Source organism: Pelophylax lessonae (assembly GCF_965119305.1).
Source record: "Pelophylax lessonae genome assembly, chromosome: 6".
Taxonomy (NCBI): domain Eukaryota; kingdom Metazoa; phylum Chordata; class Amphibia; order Anura; family Ranidae; genus Pelophylax; species Pelophylax lessonae.
Genome location: NC_138773.1, coordinates 225,381,335 through 225,406,927, shown reverse-complemented (window position 1 = coordinate 225,406,927; position 25,593 = coordinate 225,381,335). Strand labels below are relative to the sequence as shown.

The 25,593-nt window shown below is 43.6% G+C and overlaps 1 protein-coding gene across 1 annotated transcript in view; it reads left to right on the top strand.

The window, feature by feature from the left end:
• Window positions 1-3,305: 3,305 nt before the first annotated feature.
• UBE2F (ubiquitin conjugating enzyme E2 F (putative)) overlaps window positions 3,306-25,593 on the top strand; it is a 489,993-nt gene continuing 467,705 nt past the window's right edge. Inside the window, exon 1 of the mRNA XM_082261905.1 lies at window positions 3,306-3,465. The gene's annotated coding sequence lies outside the window, so the exon portion shown is untranslated. The remainder of the gene's footprint in view (window positions 3,466-25,593) is intronic.

Sequence of the window (25,593 nt, the reverse complement as noted above, 5' to 3'; positions counted from 1 at the left end):
TGAGGAGGGAGTTGCAGTAGTTGAGGCGAGAGATAACCAGGGCGTGAATTAGAAGCTTGGTGATGTCGTTGGTTAAAAAGGGCCGTATTCTAGCGATGTTGCGGAGGTTAAGGTGGCATGATTTGGACAGGGATTGGATGTGACCCTGAAAGGCCTTCTCCAGCATGCTGGAGTACCTTGCCATAAGGCAAAAGTGATGACTAAGTGGCTTGGGGAACAAAAATTGAAATCTTTGGTCCATGGCCAGGAAACCCCCCAGACCTTAATCCCATTGAGAACTTGTGGTAAATCTTTAAAAGTGATGGGTGAGCAAACCCCCCCCCCACAAATTCAGACAAACACCAAGCATTGATGTTGCAATAATGGACTGACATCAGTCAGGATTTGGTCCAGAAGTTAATTGACAGCATGCCAGGGCAAATTACAGAGGTCTTTTATAAACGTAACCTTTTGTCGACTGCCTCACGTACACTTACTGCGGGGCAGAAGCCCCTCATCGCAGAATCATGTACCTGTACGTGATTCTGCACTTCCGAGTCGGGGGCTCGCATGCGTGCCACCGGCGACCCACTCCTGCTGTGATTGGACACAGTGGAAGCCAATCAGCGGGTCTGACAGACTTGATGTCTGACGGTATCAGGTGATAGGTCGGGAGAGAGGAAGGACAGTGTGTTTTGCCTGTGTAAACAAGGGAGATCTCTGTTCTGTCAGTAGGGAAAGTCTTGTGTTTCTGCTAAGCAGGAACACGGATCTCTGCCTTCCTACAGTACATTTAACCCTTTGATTGCCCTTGATGTTTACCCCTTCCCTGCCAGTGTCATTAGTACAATGACAGTGCATATTTTTAGCACTGATCACTGTTTTAGTGTCACTGGTTGCCAAAATATTGTCACTTAGTATCCAATTTATCCATTGCAATATCACAGTCCCGCTATAAGTCGCTAATCACTGCCATTACTAGTAAAAAAAATAAAAATTCCATAAATATATCCCATTATTTGTAGATGCTATAACTTTTGCGCAAACCAATCAATATACGCTTAATGGGATTTTATTTTACCAGAAATGTAACAAAATACATATTGGCCTAAATTGATTAAGTAGTTTGATTTTTTACATATTTTTACTGGATGTGTTTTATGGCAGAATATAAAAAATATTATTTTTTTTAAATTGTTGGAACGTTTTTTTTTATAGCACAAAAAACGCAAAGGTGAGCAGATACCACCAAAAAGAAAGCTCTATTTGTGGGGGAAAAAGGACATACATTTTATTTTGGTACAGCACAACATTTACCGCAAAAAATTACCTGGTCCTGAAGGGGGGTAAACATTCCAGAGCTGTAGTGGTTAATGTAATTGTCAATAAAAGCCTTTGACATGTATGAAATGCTTGTAATTATAGTTTAGTATGTCATAGAAAACATCTGACAAAAAATCTAAAAAAAAATCAGCTGGCGTTGTGAAATTGAATATTTGTGTAATTCTCAAAACCTTTGCCCACGGCTGTACACTTCTATACAACCAGCAGGGGTCAGGCTCTTAAAAAGCAGTCTATACCTCTGTATGACCAGCAGGGGGTCAGGCTCTTACTAAAGCAGTCTATATATCTGTATGACCAGCAGGGGTCAGGATCCTACTAGGGAGTCTCTACTCCTGTATGACCAGCAGGGGGCAGGCTCATACTAGGGCAGACTTTACCTCTGTATGACCAGCAGGAGGTGGGATCCTACTAGGGAGTCTCTACTCCTGTGTGGCCAGCAGGGGTCAGGCTCCTACTAAAACAGTCTATACCTTTGTATGACCAGCGGGAGGCGGGATCCTACTAGGAAGTCTCTACTCCTGTATGACCAGCAGGCGATGGGCTCCTAATAAAGCAGTCTATACCTTTGTATGACCAGCAGGTGGCGGAATCCTACTAGGGAGTCTCTACTCCTGTATGACCAGCAGGTGTCAGGCTCTTAATAAAGCAGTCTATACTTTTGTATGACCAGCTGGAGGTGGGAGCGTATGAGGGAGTCTCTACCCCTATATGACCAGCAGGGGTCAGGCTCTTACTAGGGCAGTCTTTCCCTCTGTATGACCAGCAGGAGGTGGGATCCTACTAGGAAGTCTCTACTACTGTATGACCAGCAGGGGTCATGCTCCTTATAAAGCAGTCCATACCTCTGTATGGCAAGCCGCAGGTGGGATCCTACGAGGGAGTCTCTACTCCTGTATGACCAGCAGGGGGCCAGGCTCTTACATAGGCAGTATTTATCTCTGTACGACCAGCAGGGGGCCAGGCTCTTACATAGGCAGTATTTACCTCTGTATGACCAGAAGGGGGCCAGGCTCTTACTAGGGCAGTATTTACCTCTGTATGCCCAGCAGGAGGTGGGATCCTACTAGAAAGTCTCTACTCCTGTATGGCCAGCAGGGATCAGGCTCCTAATAAAGCAGTCTATACCTCTGTATGACCAGCAGGGGTCAGGCTCCTAATAAAGCAGTCTATACCTCTGTATGAGAAGCAGGAGGCGGGATCCTACTAGAGACTATATCTACCCCTGTATGACCAGCAGGGGTCAGGCTCCTAAAAAAGCAGTCTACAGTAAACCCCCCTCCATTGCGGGGGTTACGTTCCTGACCCAGCTGCGAAAAGTGAAAATCCGCGAAATAGAAAAACCCTATTAAAATGCATTGTAGGCATGTTTTTTTTACTGTCACTGTACGTGTAAAAGCATTTTAAGGTCTTTAAACTCACTTTTAAAACAATAGAAACTCATTTAAACACATAATAGATACTGAGAGACATAGCAAGAGCTATGGAAAACACAAAAATATTTCATTTTTAATGATTTATATAGTAAAATAACATTACAAAAAAAACTGCAATATACCGGGACCGCAAAAACTGAACTGCGATGGAGCGGGGGTTTACTGTATACCTCTGTATGAGAAGCAGGAGGCAGGATCCTACTAGGGAATATATCTACCCCTGTATGACCAGCAGGGGTCAGGCTCTTACTAAGGCAGTCAATACCTCTGTATGACCAGTAGGAGGCGGGATTCTACGAGTGAATCTCTACCCCTGTATGACCAGCAGGGGTCAGGCTCTTACTAAGGCAGTCAATACCTCTGTATGACCAGCAGGAGGCGGGATCCTACGAGTGAATCTCTACCCCTGTTTGACCAGCAGGGGTCAGGCTCTTACCAAAGCAGTCTATACCTATATTTGACCAGCAGGGGTCGGGCTCCCATATGTTCACTTGCCACATCCAATATGGCCGTTTCTGTATGCCGTTGCCTCACGACCTTCCGAGCGCTGATACGCCGGGCCGCTGAGCACTGTGGGAAAGAAGATGGCGTCCATGCAGCAGGAGTGAGCAACGGGCCGGTTTCCCGGAGACTGTAGCTGGCTGTGTTGGGATAGGGAAGTGTGACATTGCCGGGAGGTGTGACCCGGAGCTGGGAGCCGCCGAGGCAGGTGACAGAGTGTGTGTAGAATGTGAAGACAGCGCACAGCTCACAGTGTTCAGCTGTTATGTATGAGAGAAGCTGGGGGGGTGTGTGTCCTGGGGGGGTACATGAAACATTCCACCTTCTCTGTGTCTGGGGTTCTCCTCCATATCTCTGACCTCTCTATGGGGGGTCTATACACCCCTCCATACCCCCTGTCCCTGCTCTGTGGGGACCCCATCTGTCTGTCCCTGATTTATAGAATGGTGATGATTGATAACAATGTACGACCCCAGTCACACCGCCATGTGTGTAAGGTGTGCGCTGTGCATAGGGCCGCCCCACAGGTGACATGGTAGCCGATGAAGCGTTTTGCTGCGTTGCACGGGTTTTGCTGTTGTGTGTGGCAAACGCACATTTCTTCCCTGCGTTTGGGGTGCTGATAATTGATGGCACTGAAGGCACGACGCACATTTCTTCCCTGCGTTTGGGATGCTGATAATTGAAGGCACTGAAGGCACAACGCACATTTCTTCCCTGCGTTTGGGGTGCTGATAATTGATGGCACTGAAGGCATGACGCACATTTCTTCCCTGCGTTTGGGGTGCTGATAATTGATGGCACGACGCACATTCCGGGAACACGCACAGAGCGCGAAGATGTGAATGGACCATTAGGGCTTCTTCATACTGGTCTCGCGCTGTAAAGCGGAACTAAACCCATCAATTTAAAGTAGAAGTAAGCCTTCCCATCCTTTTCAGCCATGGAAGCCGCCATCTTGGCCCCTGTTTAATCTGCAACTGCCATGGTGCTGCCCATGTGACCATGTATGACACCAGCTAATGGATGGTTTGACAGTTTGCCTGAGAGCACAACCAATATGACAGTTGGCATTCCCGGCATGCTGGGAACGTAACTGTTTTCTGAAACTGTCAAATTAATGGATTTACTTCTGCTTTTAAGCCCTCGGTCACATTGGATGCAGCTTTGAAATGGTGCGATTTCATCTGAAATTTAACAATTTCAAAGCTGCATTTCAGTGCAAGTTCGGGTTCAACTTGAAAGACAGACATGACGGCTTCATGCACAGATGTCTATTGAAGCTGCACATGAAATCACCAAAAGTAGTGTAGGAACTACTTTTGCAGATCAGTGCGGTGCTGCAAAGTCGGCGTCACACAGATTGGGACAGTGCCGTTGTAGGCAGTAGGCTGCGACTTTTCATGTGATTTGACCTGTCAGATTGCATGACAAATCACTCCAATGTGAAGGAAGGTGAAGGCCTCATTCACACTATACATGCATTAAAACTGATGGAAAAACCACACAGATTTCACTTGTAGAGTCACAATCTATACCAGTTTACATGCACGTTTCAGTGCGTTTTTATGAACGTTGACCTTAGTTGTCATGCGCTTCAGTTATGTGCCCTATTCACACCAGTGTTGTCACGTCAGTTTTTCTAAGAGAAGCTCCAGTCTGGGCAAAAAAAATTAAATTGGAGTTCCGCCTTCCCCTCCACCCCCTCCAAAAATTAAAAGTCAGCAGCTACACATACTGTGGCTGCTGACTTTTCATATTAGGGCACTTACCTGTCCTGGAGTCAGGCGATGTTTCCATCGGCTGCCGTCGCCATTGCCGGTAAGGGAACCCGGCAGTGAAGTCTTGCCGCTTCACGGGCGGGCCCCTACTGCTCATGCGTGAATCACGCTGCGCATTCCTTCTGGCTCGGCGGCAGGGGAAGGAGGAGGGGGCCAAACTTCCGAGGGGTGGGGTCGTATCCTGGAAGTGGGGAAGGGTACCTGTCAAAAACAGGTACCGGTTTCCCCCCTCCCCCCTGAAAGGTGCCAAATGTGGCACCGGAAGTGAGGAGGAACCGAAAGAGCGGAAGTTCCACTTGGGTGGAACTCTGCTTTAAGTCAGCAGCTACAAATACTGTAGCTGCTGACATTTAATAATTGTATACTTGTCCAGGGATCCAGTGATGCCAGCACACTGAGCCCATTCTTCAGTCGGCTTCAGCTGCAGTGGCCAGCGTCTTCTTCACAAAGGGAAACCGGCAGTGAAACCTTTAGGTCCCACTGTCTTCTGGGACCTGTGTGTGTCCCTGAAGGCAGCCAGGAGGAAGGGCCAGAAATACTCGAAGATCGTTGTAGCCATCTTACCAAGAAGTGGGAGCAGATACCTGTCAAAACCAGGTACATGCTCCCCCCAAAAAGTGCCAAATTTGGAAGTGGAGGGTGCAAACAAGTGGAGCATTCCCTTTTGGGTGGAGCTCTGCTTTAAGCACAGAAAACTGCATACACTTTGCATGTAGATTTCTGCGCAGAGTCAACAGGGCTCATAAAGAATTGTTCGTACCTATGTTGATGTCATGTCAGTTTTTTTTTCCCCGTGCAGAAAACTACATTCGTGTGCAGAAAAATTCTGCACAAGATACCAGTGTTGTGGTGTGAACAGAGTACATGGAGAACAATTTGTATTTTGGTGCCCTTGCAGAAGGTATGCAGAAAAACTGACATCTCTACACATGGTGTGAACAAGGCCTCAACCAAACTGTCAAACCATCAACTGACAGGTGTCATAACTGATCATATGTGCAGCACCATGGTAACTACAGATCAAACAGAAGCCAAGATGGCAGCATCCTTTGCTTAAAAGGACAGGAAGGTTTAGTTCCACTTTGAGGCCCAATTCGCACCCGTGCAATACACATACAGTTTAACCAATAATTTTTGCATATTAAAGTATACGTTTTTATTGCTGTTTGTGCCCCAGTTAGGGAGAGTCACCCTCTCTATTTATTCTGTTTAACCATTAATCCCTTCCCACTGGTGTAACGCAAATATGCGGCCTCTGTTTCAAGGGGTTGTACCTGGGTCAAGCCTGCAGCTGGAGGCATCACCCCGGTACCATTTCTAACAGCAGACGGTCGGCTTTCTTGTAATGCGCTCCTTAAAGTAGTAGTCGGAAGCAAACTTTTTCTGGGGGAAATAGAGCATCACACAAAGTTATAACACATTTAAATATACTCACGTTTTCCTTATGGTCTTCTTCCTGGTTTTCTCCTCGACTTTCTCTCCGGCAGGAAGCTGGGTCTTTTCATGACGCTCGACTTCTTTCTTTGCCCAGTGACTCATCGATTCCCAGGAGTCACTGCGGGCTGCGCCGGCCTCCTCACCCGGAGTCGAATACTCCCCCTTAGCTAATTTATTCATATATTCGCTGAGCTGAGCTGTCATTGGCTCAGCTCAGCAAATGACACACACAGAGGCGGCCGAAAGCTCATTGGAGCTCGGCAAGCCAATAGAATAGGACGTTTTTTAAGAGGCGGGGATAGGGAAATAGGTTCGAGAGAAGGGGGCGTGTAATATTATAATTTAGGGAGGGGGCCGAGCAGAGGAGTCACAGGGGGAGGGCAGGAGATTACAGGAAGAGATGAGTGGGCATGCTGGGAGAGGTAGTTTTATCATGGCTGCCATAGAAGAAAACCAGGAAGTGCTGAAAAATTCGGGAGGGAATAAAAGAATAACCGCTGGGCCGATTTTCTTAAAAGTGGCGACATTGAAAAGGTATTTCAATTGGCTAAATTCTGGCATTTTGTGGAATGGGGCTTCAGACTACTCCTTTAAGTCCCCGTCCGACCGGGAGGCCCGAGCGACTAGCCGCCGCATCCACCGGCGACTCGAACAAAGGCAGAATCGGCTTTGATTGGGTCTCCGATGTAGGAACACGGAAGCAATGTCATGTCATCACTTCCGGCTACTGAAGCCTTAAAGGCGCTAGATTTAAAAAAAATGAAAGTATTCAAAACATGACGTTTCAAATCTTTTAGGTGCAAAGGGTGGATTTGGGGTCCATAAAGAGTACCTGTCACTACCTATTACTGTCAGAAGGGATGTTTACATTCCTTGTGACAGCAATAAAAGTGTTTAAAAAAAAAAAAGAAAAAAAGTAAAGGGACAGTGTAAAAAGAAATAATAAAAAAAAAAAAACTAAAAGCGCCCCGTCTCTCCGTGCTTGCACACAGCAGCAAAAGCATACGTAAGTCGCACCCGCGTATGTAAACAGTGTTCAAACCACACGTGAGGTATCGCTGCAGTCTGTAGAGCAAAAGCACAATACCTCTGTCCTTTCACACAGGCTTTCCACCTGACGGACTCCGCTTTGCTCAGTGGGGGATCAATCTGCGGATCCCCACTAAGCAGACAGATGACAGCTCCGTCTCCGCTCACTGTGTTGAGAAGGACCTGTCAAATCCCTGCTCTCCTCTATGGGAGATCAGCTGAAAACAGACCGCTTGTCTGTTTTCATCTGATCCCATCAAATTCGAACCTCCAGACGGATGGAAAATAGGATCACTATCTGTCTGGATTTCACGGACAGGATCGGATTGGATAGCAGCGGGTGTCATGGAGTGTCTGATCAGGTCCACCTGTAAAAACTGACAGCTGAACCTGATCTGAAAGCCCGTGTGAAAGGGGCCTAACTCTAAATGGGTAACCGTTAAAATATTTTAAAGCGTTGCCTATGGAGATTTCTAAGTACCGTAGTTTGTCACCATTCAACGAGTATGCGCAATTTTAAAGCATGACATGTTGGGTATCTATTTACTCAGCGTAACATCATATTTCACATTATACAAAAAAAAGTGGGATAACTTTTTTGTTTTTTTTTTAATTCATGAAAGTGTATTTTTTCCAACAAAATTGCATTTGAAAGACCGCTGCGCAAACCCAGTGTGACATAAAAATTGCAATGATCGCCATTTTATTCTCTAGGGCAGGGATATGCAAACTGTGGCCCTCCAGCTGTTGCAAAACTACAAATCCCATCATGCCTCTGCCACCTCACCTGTCATTGCTAGGCCTCATGGGACTTGTAGTTCTCCAGCATCTGGAGGGCCACAGTTTGCATATCCCTGATCTAGGGTCTCTGCTATATATATATATATATATATGTATATGGGTTCTATGTAAATTTCTAGTAAATAAAAATTTTAACTTGTAAGCAACAAATGGCAGAAAAAGACATTGCATAGTTAGTACAGGGGCTTCTCCTGAGCTGTCATTTTCTTTTTTTGTTTTTTTTTGTCATTCGGCCCTGCTGGGTTGAATAAAAAAAACTAGTAGTATGTACCAGGCTTTAGCTGTACCATCAACTATGTAGTGCAGGGGTCTGCCCAAATGGAAATAAATTGAATGGGTTGTTTAGAAGTATACTTTTGCTATGTACTTTTGGTAATGCTAATGGTGGCCATAGACATGTTGATGAATCATTGATTTATTTTTAGATCATTTTCTCCTTAAAGAAATAATCTTTTGATAGTTAATACTACAATCAATTGAAATGCCACACACTGGGGAAGTAAAACCAGCCTGGAACTCATGAAGGAGAATGTTGCCGCGACGACATGTTTCGCGCGCATGCGCTTTGTCAAGTCCTGAGTTGACAGCGCATGCGCGCGAAACATGTCATCACGGCAACGCTCTCCTTCATGCGTTCCAGGCTGGTTTTACTTCCGGGTTTGAGACTTGCGCCCCTTTCTGCACCGCTGAACACGTCCGGCTCAGCTCTCATGCTCCACAGCTTGCATTTACATTCTGCATTGTGGTATCCTAGCTCACCCCATGGATCAGATCTCCTCACCCAGTGGTCCCGCTGGTCATCACCCACCACCACCTGCATGAACAGCCTGGAACTGCACTGGTTTGATTTCCTTTTATAGTCTTATACATTTTAAACTATGTTTTTTTTTTTTTTCCTCAATAAATGCGTTTCATATCCATGGGCTGCTTTCACAGTACTTTTATAATACCAACATCTGGATAGCGCTGCCTCTTTCGGCAATAATGATTTTTTATATCTAAACACAAATGTTTCTTTTACAGTGTATTTTTAACTGAATGCGTTGTTTTACAAGGTGATCATATACAATCACTTTAAAGTTTTGCCTCTGCTTATACTTAAAATACCTTGTGCTGAAAGGTGACCCTCCTGATCTCAGTCAGTTGGAGAGTTGTGTGTTCTGTGGTGCACAGGGCGTCAGCTGGGCTTTTATTGTGGAATACAATCGCTACATCAGAATGAGGCGGCTGTGGTCCTCACTGCTCAGTCTGGCCTTCCTGCTGTAACTCTGGTGATCTATCTTCCCATGTGTACCAGTTTTTCAAATGCAGTTTTTGGGAAAGATTTAATAAAATACACTTTTTAAATTTTAATGCAAAAAAACACATAACCCATTTTTTTTGTAAAATATAAAACCTGATGTCACAAAGAGTAAATAGATACCAAATATGTCACGCTTTAAAATTGTGCATGCCTGTACAACGGCGACAACAGGTTACAGGTTACCACTTTAGATGTACATAGAGAGTCTAGAATTACTGCCCATGATCTGACGTTCGCATTGATACCTCACATGTGTGAGAGGATCGCGGTTTGGCTTTAATTTTTTTTTTTTTTATTGCTTTAACAAAGAATGTAAACATTCTTGTGACAGGTACACTATAAGACCCAAAATCCCTCCTCTGCACTTGAAAGTATTTAAAAACGTCAACGTTGGCATTTTGAATACTATCGATCTTTTTAAAACTGGTGCCATTAGAATGCCAATAAACCGGAAGTGATGTCATGACCGCTTCCGGGTTACTACATCTGAGACCTGATAAAAGCCTATCCTGGCTTTCTTTGGGTCTCCGGCCAGCCGGCGTACATGCTGGCTGGTCGCTCAAGTCTCCTGGTGGGACGGGAGAGCCCGGGCGAGCGGTGGGGGGATGTCCCCTCCCGCTACTTGATATAACTGCCTAGCGGCTGCTTAGCCGCTCCGGTTGTTATTACTAGAGAGCGACCGTCGACTCCAAAAAGCTGCAGGCATCACCCCAGTACAACCACTTGAAGTCAAATGATGTACAGTTACTTGATTTGGCGGCAAGTGGTTATAGTGGATGTAAACCCTCACATATACCCAGTGAAGTGAACAGCCTCAGATAATACACAGATATGAAACAAATCTCCCTACATACCTTTCTTCTTGTTTATCTGCAGCCTTCTGTTTCTACACCTCTTCAAAAGTGTTTAGATTTTCATTATCACAGAGGAGGGGGTGGGGAGCTGCAGTTAGAGGTGTGAGACACTGTGTGAGAGCTGATTGGAGAAAAGGCACCCCCCCCCTCCTTTCCCACACAGCAGAACTGTGTTGTGAATAGAAAAGTTGTGCGCTGAGCTCTCCTCCCCGACATAAATTTATCTTGTGTCAGAACTTGTCAGAAGTGACTCATGCTGATAATAGAGGAACGAAGCACCAGCGAGAAACGACACTTAGAGCTTTGGAGATATATCTGTAGTGTTTTTTTGTCTTTGTGCTTTGTTCAGATTTCATGACTGAGATTTACAACCATCTTAAGGTATTTTATTTTTTTGAATAACGTGTCCTTGTCTGCTCTGTGCAATGCCTTTCCTAGGAAGTGTTAAAAGCGGCATTAAACCTCAAACCAAAAATGTAATATACTGCAGCTCACCAGTCATTAGATGTGCTGGCTGAATTAAAACACTTCCTGTACTAGTGCCATCACTGGATAAATGAGCACAGGGGGCTCGTTAGGACAGCAGCATTGTCAGTCTGAGGGGAGTAAAGTGTTAGAAGGACTAGCAGATCTAAAAACACTAACAAAGTGAATCCAAATTGCAGCTCACGTTTTATAATCCGTTACAGTTTTGTTCCTTTTGGGATAAAGGTTTTACATAAAAAAATAAAATAAACGTTGATCATTGTAAGCAGCCCTGCCAGTGTTAAATGGTTTTTCTCATTCCTGTAACTATTACATCTGTAAAAGAACTTTTTCTTTAGAAAAACAGACTTACTAATGGAATAACCAGATAAAAATCGAGGAAAGAGCCTAGAAAAGAAAACTAGTGCAGACATCTAAGAATTGGTAAGCTGCAATATGTTTGTTTTTGGGTTTAATACTGTTTTCTGCTTAATCTGTGTATATTTGGACTCTGGTTCTTCCTTTCCCCTCTTAGCAAAATGCTAATGCTAAAACCTTACAGTTTTCATTACATACTTTATTATAGATGCAATGATGTCATTGCTGGGGCTCTGTGGTTTTCTATGCAATGCAGGCAGATAAAGTTTATTGGAAGGGGCTGGCAGAATGCTGTACATGGCTTCCTGAAAATGTCACAGCACCTGGCTTCAATGGCTTCTCTCAAGAGCCCTCAGCCCTGATGCAAGGAGTTGGCTTCCTGATAGGAGGAGGTGTGCCAAATACAAAATGACTTAATGGGTGAATTCTAGAGGAGCAGGGGCTCCTACACAGGTGGAATGTGCATGCAGACCATCCTAGGTAATGCCTACAGTGCCTTGCGAAAGTATTCTGCCCCCTTGAACTTTGCGACCTTTTGCCACATTTCAGGCTTCAAAAATAAAGATAGAAAACTGTAAATTTTTGTGAAGAATCAACAACAAGTGGGACCCAATCATGAAGTGGAACGAAATTTATTGGATATTTCAAACTTTAACAAATAAACTGAAAAATTGGGCGAGCAAAATTATTCAGCCCCTTTACTTTCAGTGCAGCAAACTCTCTCCAGAAGTTCAGTGAGGATCTCTGAATGATCCAATGTTGACCTAAATGACTAATGATGATAAATAGAATCCACCTGTGTGTAATCAAGTCTCCGTATAAATGCACCTGCACTGTGATAGTCTCAGAGGTCAGTTTAAAGTGCAGAGAGCATCATGAAGAACAAGAAACACACCAGGCAGGTCGGAGATACTGTTGTGGAGAAGTTTAAAGCCGGATTTGGATCCAAAAAGATTTCCCAAGCTTTAAACATCCAAAGGAGCACTGTGCAAGTGATAATATTGAAATGGAAGGAGTATCAGACCACTGCAAATCTACGAAGACCTGGCCGTCCCTCTAAACTTTCAGCTCGTACAAGGAGAAGACTGATCAGAGATGCAGCCAAGAGGCCCATGATCACTCTGGATGAACTGCAGAGATCTACAGCTGAGGTGGGAGACTCTGTCCATAGGACAAGAATCAGTCGTATACTGCACAAATCTGGCCTTTATGGAAGAGTGGCAATAAAAAATCCATTCCTAAAGATATCCATAAAAAGTGTCGTTTAAAGTTTGCCACAAGCCACCTGGGAGACACACCAAACATGTGGAAGAAGGTGCTCTGGTCAGATGAAACCAAAATCAAACTTTTTGGCAACAATGCAAAACGTTATGTTTGGTGTAAAAGCAACACAGCTCATCACCCTGAACACACCATCCCCACTGTCAAACATGGTGGTGGCAGCATCATGGTTTGGGCCTGCTTTTCTTCAGCAGGGACAGGGAAGATGGTTAATTGATGGGAAGATGGATGGAGCCAAATACAGGACCATTCTGGAAGAAAACCTGATGGAGTCTGCAGAAGACCCGAGACTGGGACGGAGATTTGTCTTCCAACAAGACAATGATCCAAAACATAAAGCAAAATCTACAATGGAATGGTTCACAAACATATCCAGGTGTTAGAATGGCCAAGTCAAAGTCCAGACCTGAATCCAATCGAGAATCTGTGGAAAGAACTGAAAACTGCTGTTCACAAACGCTCTCCATCCAACCTCACTGAGCTCGAGCTGTTTTGCAAGGAGGAATGGGCAAAAATTTCAGTCTCTCGATGTGCAAAACTGATAGTGACATACCCCAAGCGACTTACAGCTGTAATCGCAGCAAAAGGTGACGCTACAAAGTATTAACTTAAGGGGGCTGAACGCCCAATTTTTCAGTTTTTTATTTGTTAAAGTTTGAAATATCCAATAAATTTCGTTCCACTTCATGATTGTGTCCCACTTGTTGGTTCTTCACAAAAATTAGTTTTATATCTTTGTTTGAAGCCTGAAATGTGGCAAAATTTTGCAAAGTTCAAGGGGGCCAAATACTTTCGCAAGGCACTGTAAATGCGGTGCTGAGCCTACATGATTAAAAGAACTGAAATCCAACGCTAGGGAGAAAAGGGCTAGATAATGCTAGTCACCATCTGGCCAGGAAGTGAGGCAGGTTCTATTTGACTTGCTGTAGCTTTTAATTTACACTGTGGAAAGCTTGCAGTGAAATCAGAGTAAGGCCTCTTTCCCATCCACACAGGCGGTGCCCCCGACAGACTCCGTTTTGCTCAGCAGGGATCGATCCGCCGATCCCCGCTGAGCAGGCGGATGACGGCTCCGTCTCCTCTTACTTTGCAGAGATGGAGCTGTCAGAGCCCCGCTCTCCTCTATGGGAGATGGGATGAAAACAGACCGCCTGTCTGTTTTCATCCGATCCTCCAGATGGATGGAAAATAGGGTTTCCATCCGTCCGGATTTCACAGACAGGATCCGATCGGAGAGCAGCGGGTGTCAGCGGACATATCACCGCTGACATCCGCTGCTCCATAGGGATGCATGGAGCATTCGATCAGGTCCGCCTGAAAAACTGACAGGCGGACCAGATAAATATATTCTTGAAATATCTAATCCACTCTGAGAATAGCAGACAGAAGAAATGTATATAATATTAAGGCCCCTTTCACACAGGCGGACCGTTCAGATCCGCCTGTCCGTTTTTTTGGCGGATCTGAACGGTCCCCCCATGCATTCCTATGGGGCATCAATCTGGACGGATGGAAACCCTATTTTCCACCCGTCCAGCGGATCGGATGGGATCGGGTGAGAACGGACTGACGGTCCGTTGACATCCGATTTCCCCCATAGAGATGCATGGGGAACTGTCAGCTGTGTCTCCGCACACAGCGCGGAGACACAGCTGTCCTCCTGCTGCTCAGCGGGGGATCCGCGGCTCGATCCCCCGCTGAGAAAAATGGACTCCGTCCAACGGACGGAGTGTGTGAAAGGAGCCTTAAGGTTTAATCTAATATATATGATTGGACTCAGATCAAAAGGATTGTAATGTAATATTATGCATGACAGATTCCTTGCCATAGGCAGGTAGCTTGATACAAGCTCTCTACGCATGCTGGCCATACATAAACACATTTTTCATTTTAAGAATGTTCTGTTTTCTAATCGTAAGTGGGGGTCATTTCAACGTTCTGTTTTCGACCACAGTGGTGAGAAAATTTGAAGACTCAGAATAGAAAACTTTTGGACAGTTTACGTGGTTTTTGTTCAGAAATCACATTTTAAAATGGAACGTTAAAAGCAAAAAAGCAAGTGAAATTTTTCTAATGACATTTGTCCATTCATTGAATGTACAAATAATTTTCGTACGAATATTCATACAAATATTCTTGTTCAAAAATCGATACGTTTTTGGCCATCATAAGCCTTTTAAATCTTTTATTTATTCAAAAAAGACAAGTTCCATGACATCAGAATGGCAATTGTAGAAAGATGTATATATATATAACTACAGGTAAAGTGCAAAATCAATAAACAAATCAAGGATATAGATTTCACAGTATACGTTTGGCCAATGTATGTTCAACATAGAGCACTCCACCTCTCATAGGGGGGAGAATGCCCAATACTCAATCAATCATGGCAATCTTCTGAAACTGTCTTAAACAATTTTCTACTTTTCCAAAATAGTATTTAGTGTGAGAGCGTCATATAGATAGATAAGGAAAGCGAGAGAAAAGAAGGAATGAAGGGGTGGGGGATGGGAAGATATTAAAGCAGGGGTCTTCAAACTATGGCCCTCCAGTTGTTCAGGAACTACATTTCCCATTATGCCTTGTAATGTCCGTGAATGTCAGAGTTTTAAAATGCCTCATGGGATGTGTAGTTCCGCAACAGCTGGAGGGCCATAGTTTGAGGATCCCTGTACTAAGGGATGTGGTATCCAGAAGTGTGGGAGGAAGGGAGCATTATGGGCAGTATTCAGGTAATTTTGCCTTAACTCTGCATATCCTACAAGGGTTATCTAAGAGGAGTTCAGTCGACGGAATCATACTCAAAAAGTGCCTGCCCTTCTTCAGAGAAGACAAACATATTTAAAAATGTCCATGATTTAGAGCAGGTATGTCCAACCTGCGGCCCAGAACCGCTGGCAATGCGGCCCACTGCCCCCTGACAAAATTGTTTTTTTTTTGGTGGAAGGAAGTCGAGTCGGGGGCACGGCCACATCGGTTTCCAAATAACTGTAGACAGAGGCCACCTTGGTGGGGAGGGGAGGAGGGGGGGCGAGCACCGTTGGATTACAAACAGAGGGTGTCCATCACAGGAGTCCTGCCTCCTTGACTGGCTCCTGTGATAGACGTCACATTGGTGACGTCTATCATAGGAGCTGGTCCAAGAGGCAGGACTGCGTATGACAGCGGTTGCCAGGTAAGTGGGACTTCCCCGCTCTGTGTAATCCAGCGGCTCTCCTCTCTCTTCATTGCAGACTGCATTGGATGTTCTTGCACTGGTGAGGCTACATTTGATGGGCACTGGTGAGGCTGCATTGGATGGGCATGCACTGGTGAAGCTGTATTGGATGGGCACGCACTGGGCTGAAGGTGCCATGTGATCTCCTGGCTGCTGCGAGAGACTTGGGATGTCTGCAGTCAGTGACAGAGCCGCTGCTTCCTGTATAGTTCTGGCTCTGTCACAGGTGGAGTGATCTGAAATGCACCCCTCCTCCGCCTGTGAAAGGAGCCATACGGAAGCAGCGGCTCTGCTCTCTACTGCAGCTGCTGCTTCCTCCAGCAGTACCCGCGTGACCAGCAGTACCCGCCAGCAGTCTACAAAATAAGTAAAAAAGGTATGTGCATTAGCGTGTGTAAATTGTTGCAATATGTTTTTTAATAACTTATTGTGTTTTGTCATAATATGTCATGTCCTTGTTCATACATGTATGAATAAGGACATGACATTTTCTGGCTGTCTAAGTCATATGTGCTAGGGGTGCAACTTTCCCCCAGCACATAACTGTAAATATCCCAGTATGTGCTGTGTCTGACTCCTCCCACCATGACCACTTCAAATCACTGCAGTGGTAATGGTGGTTAGTGGTCCTTTAATATCTCCCAGAAGTAGTAAAACTCTGTATACTGATTCCATTTCATTTGATCATCCTCTAGTTGTGTTAAATTAGTGCTGGGGGGGGGGGGGGGGGGTGGGCACGAGAAGGGCACGGCAGCGTTTTATTTCTTATCTACCTTAACTATAGTCTATATATTTTATATGCGGCCCGGGAAAATTTCTCTACACTCAATGTGGCCCAGAGAGGCCAAAAGGTTGGACACCCATGATTTAGAGTAACGTTCATGTTGGTGTTGTGTCGAGAGAATGCGGTTTTCCATTTTGTTTGTCTTCTACTTTTTTGAGCCAAAGACCAATGGTCTGTGGCTGTGGACTTTTCCATTTAAGAGGGATTCACGCTTTAGCAGCATCAAGAATATGGCGGATAACAGATTTCTTGTAAGTTTTCGCTGGGATACTGGAGACCTGGAGAAGAAAGAATGCTGGGTGTCGTCTGGAATTAGACGTTCCGCAAATTTTTGCACAATTCGACAGATGACAATTGTTTGAGTTTGGAACCAAAAGATGTGCAGAAGTGTCCCCCGTTCCTCCTGGCATCTCCAGTAACAATCTGTAGCTGTAGGGAAAATGTATGTAACTGTGACGGTGTACGATACCACTTTGTCAGGATTTTAAAGTTAGTTTCTTGTATCTTTGTGCATATAGAGAATTTATATGTAAACCGAATAATGTGTTTTTGTTGGCCCACAGTAAATGTATGGTTTAAATCTCGCTCCCATCTAATTAGACAATTTGGTTGGTGACTTTCTGGTGGTGTGATCAGCAGTTTATAGGTAATAGATAGCACATGTGGTAGTATGGCAGTATCAGAGCAATAGTCCTCTAGAGTGGTAAGGACTGCAAAAAATGACGGAGTTGGAGAGATCTCCAAAAATCCAAGTTAAAGGGACCTGAAGGATTCGAATCGTAAGGGCATTTTATAAATGGCCATTTCTCTGACTGTAGAAAGTGGGAGGCCTGGAATCGGCCTGAATCTAATCTGAATCTAGCATGTATTGAAAAGGTTTATCCTGACATCCCGGCTTAGATTGCGGGTTCCCCAGTATTGGGGGGGGGGGGGGGGGATAAAAATAGCAGATTTTGACTATTTAGGAGACAGACCTGAAGCTAAATAAAGGGTGGAGTGGAATAAGATTATAAATCTTCTATAATAAAGTAGTACTAAAGGCTGAGGCTTTTTTTGCATGGATATTTTAAATATAATGCACAATTATGGTAAACTTTTACTTTAAATGTAAACGTAATGCCTTATATCACCTCTAGTGTATCAACCTCCAGCCTTCTGGGTTCAGATGCTGATCTTCCTTGCACAGAGCTCTTAACCACTTGAGCTCCATAAGGTTTTACCCCCTTCCTGACCAGGCCATTTTTTGCGATTTGGCACTGCGTTGTTTTAACTGACAATTGCGCGGTCGTGCGACAGCATACGTACAAAAAAGTTTTTGTCCTATTTTTCCACAAATAGAGCTTTCTTTTGGTGGTATTTGATCATCTCTGCGTTTTTTATTTTTGCGCTAAAGACCGACAATTTTAAAAAAAATATATATATATTTTTTACTTTCTGCTATAAAACATACACAATAAAAAAAAAAAATTTAAAAAAACAAACAAATTTCTTAATTAAGGCCAATATGTATTCTGCTACGTATTTTTGGTAAAAAAAAATCACAATAAGTGTATAACAATTGGTTTGCGTAAAGTTAGTGTCTATAAACTATGGGTTATATTTTTTTTTTTTTTTAAGTAATGGCAGCATTCAGCCACTTATAGTGGGACTGCGATTTTTCTGTGGATGAATCGGACATCCTAGTGACACTTGACACTTTTTGGGGACCAGTGACACTAGTACAGTGATTAGTGCTAAAAATATGCACTGTCACTATACTAATGACACTGACTGAAAAGGGGTTAACATCAGGGGGCAATCAGAGGGTTAATGGTGTGCTTAATTTGTGCTTACTCACTGTGGGGGAGTTGCTTTGACTAGGGGAAGGCAAAGGTCCATGTTCCTGCTTAGTAGAAACACAGGATCAATACCATCCCTTCTGACAGAATGACAATCTGCCTTGTTTACATAGGCAGATTGTTGTTCTGCCTGTGTCCTGTTTAATCGTTGGTTGCTGGCAAACATAGAGTCCGCAGTACCTGCTGCTGGGCTCCTGCTGTAAATGTACGATCGGCAGTCTGCAAGTTTTGTGGAAATTTTATTAATATTGGTGGACATTTCTTTAGGATGTGTTTTTAGTTAAATTGCCATTATTCCCAATGTCAGTTTACCAGTAATCGCTATGCACAGGGAATATTATTTTAACTGGCATTGAGGGAAAGTCCTGTAATTGTGGAATCCTTCCATTAAATGGAGACTTCACACTACTTGTAGCCTGATCATCCCTATTGGTGGTGCCGGTCCGGATCTATGGCAGTGCAAGGAGAACTCCACTGCACAATGTATATCAGCCAGCAGGGGCCCCGGTATTCACTGACGGAGATATGTTTGTGATGTGGAATTCTTATAGTTTTCTGCCTTTTTGCCAGGATTAATGGCTGGCAGCTTTCGGTCATGCTTGATCCGCATGATTGAAATACTGCTGCTATTGTCCTTGGCAGATAAAGTCTCATTCACTGGTACAGTAGCGTGATCACTATCAAATATGTTTTTTATGAACTATATTATATAGGATTCACTCTTAACAGATTATGAGGGGAGTGAATGCTTGTGAAATAGCGTGGCCGGGTCTATGAGAATCCATGATGGTGTCTGGCAGCCATGTTGCTTTGGTTCACTTTCACTTGGCAGTTGGGAGTTTCGGGCACACGACCGTGTTTCTCCATAAACATCTACTCCCCTTTCCTATTGTACTTTTGTAAGTATACATGTCTGTGATTGGTTGTGTTGACGCTACCTCCCCTGTAACCTACTTTTGTTCTCGGACTATAAAATAAACAGGAGGGCTGCCTTAAGCTGGGCTGCTACTAGGGACATTGACCGTGAAACAGCTTGTGTCTGTCTCTGTTTGTCGCCGAGCGCTTGGATAACCTTATACAAAAGAGCTGTACATTGTACTTTTCAGTACAAGGGATTAATGGCGCTTGGCACGTAATAATATCCACAAGTGCGCTTTTCAGCTCAGCAAAGTCTTCTATGCCCCAATCTCTATCAATTTCCATAACAGCAAGTGGTTAATGTGATTTTAAATGTTGGAATTTTTTTTTTTTTTTTAGCAACAAACCTGTCGCACTAAGGCCCTGTTCACACCTGAGCGTTTTTCAGCTTGTAAAAACACGCCCAAAAACACCTGAAAACAATACGCTTAGGGGTGTGAAAGGAGCCTTATGCTTTATATGCTTATATTTAAATGGTTTTGCACAGAGAATCCACCATCCTCTTCTTCCGGGGTCCCCACCAGCACTTATGGCTCCTCCTGCCTTTACAATGCTCCTGTAGCAAACCACAAAGTATAGTATAGAGTGCCCCCTATAGCAAGGTAAAAAAAACTTCTGCCCAGGACTACATATCCCACAAGGCATTGCTTCTTTCACATTCACAAGATCTTGGACACTTACTGACCTGTATGAATGGTGTGCTGCACTGTATTTCCTAAAATGTAAACAAATAATGCATTCTGTATGCAGGCCAACTAATCGATTATGAAAATCGCTGACAACTCTTTTCATAATCGAATGTCAATTGTTTCAGCCCTAGCACAGTTTGATTATATCTGCTGGTAAACCATAATTGCATAAGCATTTTTTTTTTTTTTGCAAAGGTCATCTATCACTTTAGCTTAAAGGATAAGTTCACCTTTTCAAGAAAATTGCCCATGCTCTCTTCTACAATTATCAACTTGGGAATTTCTTAGTTACATTGGTCCGGCTTGGACTGATGTCACTATGCATATATCATACCTGTGGGATCCCTACAGTGATTTTCACTAGCTTCCCGATCCAGTGCCAAATGGCTACATTGTGAACACAGGAGATCGACCACTGAGCACGGCACCATTCCGAGAATGCTCTGGTGTTTCTCAATGAATGCAAAGCATTCTCTGATTGAATGAGATGGAGAGCGTGATGCGATACACCCAGCCTCTCTATGTTCAATCAGAGAATGCTTTGTGTTAATGCAAAGTGATCCCCGGTGCCCATGCCCAATGACCAACCTCCTCTTTTTAGAATGCATCAAGGCAAAATCCATGCTCGGTATGTGACCCAGAAGCTAGTGGAGATCAGTGCAGTAGCAGAGTGTACTTCAGTCATTTACAGTTTACTGTACATGCATTTTGCTTTAATCCTGCTTGGTTATTACTTACAATTGTTTGTCAGGCTTATTGCTACTAACGTAAAAGTCCTTTAGGAAGATGACAGTAGAAGACCACAATAAGGTGCCATAAAAATATTCATGTATGATGACACTCCTTTCACCAAGTGGTACTCCACTGAGCTCACCTCCAATGAATGACCCCTGTGTCACCAGCGGGTCAAATGGGCTCAAAACATCATAAGAGGTAAAGAACATCGGGCATCAGGACCTCCATAGTAATGGGATGAAATCCTCCTAGGTACAGTGTGATAAAGGAAATGCGGCATATAAAAGCGAGCCAGGAGCCGATGCTTCCTCCTCCAGCTCTCGAGACGCCAAAGACTCCAGGGGCTTTGAAATTACAGCGCTCAATTCTTTACGATTCTGGGGATTGAAAGGGTCAGTAGACTTTGGGGGGGGGTCACTACATTAGCCACCTTAGTCAGGGGGAGTCAACTGGATCTACGAAACTAGGGTACTTACTCCCGGTGGAGTTCGATTTGAACTGTTTTATATCCGACAGATAAGGACGTCTTTAGGAGTTTTCCCTGGCTGTGTCCGTTTTGATGTTTTTATTGCTGTGATTTTATATTTATTTTTATTTTTGCTAAATGTGCTTTTTATGTATGTAATTTTTATGAACAGATTGTACCATTCAATATTATAGTAAAGAGACAACAGTGTTTTTTATATATATTTTTTATATGGATATATCTTTTATTTATTGGTTTGGGGCATTGATTTGCTCCTAAAAATAGTTTATTTGGATTAGAACACTTTTTCGGTGCAGTACCCTTCTTTGGTCACAAGATGGCTGTGTTGCGCCGATATTAGTGTTTCTTTCCTGTGGACATTGCTGATTTAGCAGCTGCTCTATTTATGTGGACGGGTGAATGACTCCAACCCTGCTGACGTAGTCCCGTAGGACGTAACGCGTACGGGAGGTGGAGTCTTTGGCTTCACCTGCTGCTGTCGCGAGAGCTGGAGGAGGAAGCATCGGCTCCCTTTTTATATGCTTATATGCCGCATCTCCTTTATCACACCGTATCTATGAAGGTTTCATTCCATTACGGTGGAGGTCCTGATGCCTGCTGGTCTTTACCTCTTATGATGTTTTGAATCCATTTGACCCGCTGGTGAAACAGGGGTCATTCATTGAGGTGAGCGCAGTGGAGTACCTCTTTGTGAAGGGAGTGTCACCATACATGAATATTTTTGTGGCACCTTATTGTGGTCTTCTACGGTCATCTTCCTAAAAGACTTTTACATTTTACAAACTTTTTAGATCTACGATTTTATTGCGCTGCACTGCTTTTTTTCATACCTGTCTGGGATTTTTTGTGATGTACCTGGTTTAGTGTTCAGCATGCATTTAGGTGGTGTTAGGATTGAATGCACTGATTTTACTTTTTTCTATATTATTGCTACAAATACATGCAGTACATATCCCGGGGTTTATGTGCGCCATAGTGTAGTAGACTTGATTGGCAGGTTGGGATTATTCCAGCAACCAATTTTAACTGTTGATATTGGGGCTTCATGTGTCTTCACACCACTTTTGGCAACCGGCATATGAAAATGTTAATGGGTCCATAAGGACTAAGATGAAAAACTGAATAAAAAGGAAATGTAAAAGAAATGGAAAAAATTGTTGTGTTGTAGATAACCTAAAGCCAAACTCCAGCTTTGCTGTCTTAAATAGTTTGTTTGGGCTAAGCTACTAATTAATGGGGCAGCTGTCAGTGCTGTATGCAGTGTCTTCTACAAAAGGTTTACAGTGCTTTGTTCTGGCAGTGGTGTGGGGACTTCCCAGATCTGGTCCAAGAAGTAAATCAAGTCAGGCTTTGCATTGTTCAATCGTTGACAAGAAGCCTTGTATTTTATGACTAAATACAAGGCTTCCACTGATTGGCTGAAGAGGCGATAGTGACATTGTCCGCCTGCTTTTCTGCCTTAGCCAGAGGAATCCTTGTTTTCATTCATAAAACACAAAGCTTTCTGTGAATGGCTGAGCAGCTCTATTGCTCTAAGAAGTGTCCTGTTTGTAAGTTTGGCTCATTCTCCTTTTAAGAATTTGTATATAGTGCATGGTGGTGGTTGGATCTTCATGCTGCTGCTGATGTCCCATCTGACAAAACGTGTAGGGCAGAGCCAGGAAGTGCTGATCTTACAACATCCTGGTACATTTATTGTATATCAGGAATATACAGTATCTCACAAGTACACCCCTTACATTTTGTCAATATTTCATTATCTTTTCATGCGAGAACACTAAAGAAATTACACTTTGCTACAATGTAAAGTAGAGAGTGTACTGCTTGTATAACAGTGTAAATTTGCTGTCCCCTCAAAAGAACTCAACACACAGCCATTAATGTCCAAACCGCTGGCAACAAAAGTGAGTACATCCTGAAGTGAAAATGTCCAAATTGGGCCAATTAGCCATTTTCCCTCCCCAGTGTCCTGTGATTCACAGGTGTGAATGGGGAGCAGGTGTGTTAAATCTGGTGTTTATCGCTCTCACTCTCTCATACTGGTCACTGGAAGTTCAACTTGCCACCTCATGGCAAAGAAATCTGAGGATCTGAAAAAAATAATTTGTTCTTCATAAAGATGGCCTAGGCTATAAGAAGATTGCCAAGACCCTGAAATTGAGCTGCAGCATGGTGGCCAAGACCATACAGCGGTTTAGCAGTACAGGTTCCACTCAGAACAGGCCAGCCATGGTTGACCACAGAAGTTGAGTGCATGCTCTCTGCGTCATATCTAGAGGTTGTCTTTGTGAAATAGACAAATGAGTGCTGCCAGCATTGCTGCAGAGGTTGAAGGGGTGGGGGGTCAGCCTGCCAGTGCTCAGACCATACTCACTGCCGCTCACTGCATCAAATTGTGTTTGCATGGCTGTTGTCTCAGAAGGAAGCCTCTTCTAAAGATGATGCACAAGAAAGCACGCAAACAGTTTTCCGAAGACAAGCAAACTAAGGACATGGATTACTGGAACCATTTCCTGTGGGCTGATAAGACCAAGATAAACTTATTTGGCTCAGATCGTGTCAAGCGTGTGAGGCGGCAACCAGGTGAAGAGTACAAAGACAAGTGTGTCTTGCCTACAATCAAGCATGGTGGTGGGAGTGTAATGGTCTGGGGCTGCATGAGTGCTGCTGGCACTGGGAAGCTGCAGTTCATTGAGGGAACCATGAATGCCAACATGTACTGTGACATACTGAAGTAGAGCATGATCCCCCCTCCCTTCAGAGACTGGACCACAGGGCAGTATTCCAACATAACGACCACTGCCTTGCTAAAGAAGCTGAGAGTAAAAGTGATTGTCTGACCAAGCATGTCTCCAGACCTAAATCCTATTGAGCATCTGTGGGCATCCTCAAACGGAAGGTGGAGGAACGCAAGGTTTCTAACATCCACCAGCTCCGTAATGTTGTCATGGAGGAGTGGAAGAGGACTCCAGTGGTAACCTGTGAAGCTCTGGTGAACTCCATGCCCAAGAGGGTTAAGACAGTGCTGGAATATAATGGTTCCCCACAAAATATTAACCCTTTGGGCCCTATCTGGACATTTTCACTTAGGGGTGTACTCCCTTTTGTTGCCAGCGATTTTCTAGGGCCCAGGAAGCTTATGGATGCGAGGCTCGCACTATACATGGGATAGTGAACTTGCTTAAAGGATCACAGGAATTTTTACTACTTTTCACTTCATTAACACATCTGCACTGCAGCTACATTTTATGTTATTAGTAGAGCAACCTTTCTTAACCTATTTAACATGGAGAAACCCTTGAAATAACTTTCTATTTTATCCTCTATTTCTTGGCACGCTGGTTGTTATTGGTACCCCAGTGTGTAATGTACAGAGGGAGAGAAAACCTGGTGATATGTCTTCGGTGTCAGCTTTTGCCATGAGCTGGTTCTATCCTCAATCACAAGGACAAGCAAACCCTTGGTAATAATCACTAAATCATCAACTCGCAGTACATTAGCATGATAGTCAGTGGGAAGAATGCTCCTTCATTTGTGGTCAGTGGCAAGAATCCTGGTTCACACCAATGCTTTTTTTTTTTTTTTTGTAGAAATCCACTAGAGTCCATTTAACATAGTTTTATATGGGACACGTTCACATGTGTTTTTTTCAACCGCTGCATTGATGAAAAGGGTTGGGGACAGTGCGTTTTTGGTTCAATAGACTTCAATGAAGAAGTTGCAGAAAAGCATGTAGCGCGTTTTTTGCCATGTTTTGCTTTTTTTATTTTATCCATACATTAAAAAAATTGGGCAAAAGAAAAAGCATTAAAAATGTGACAAATGGATGTGCAAATATCACTGCAGAAATTGATCAAAAGCAAAGTGCATAGGTGTGAACAAAGTTTTTACTGATCTGGATAGTTGCATCTAGTTCAACCAATTAAAAAAAAAAAAAAAAAAAATTGGAATACTTTCAAATAAACTATCCTATACCCGTAGTTAATCGGGAGAGATGGAACCATACACACAAAGTTGCCTGAAGATCTATAATACAGCAATGAGTAGAGAGCCATAAAAGAAAAATATAAAATTTTACGTTTTTTGAGTGCAGTAATTTACTTGCATACATGTGTTTATGTGCTTATGCACATGTTTATACTGGTATATTGGAATACTGGCAATGAAGAAGGATTTTATGCTTGTATATGCTTATGCACCTGTATTGTAGCTGTATTGTCTTCCCTCAAATTGTAAAGCGCTGCGCAAACTGTTGGCGCTATTTAAATCCTGTATAATAATAATGCACCTTTACATGTATTGACATGAGTTCTTTACGGAACATTTTACTCTTTTTGCC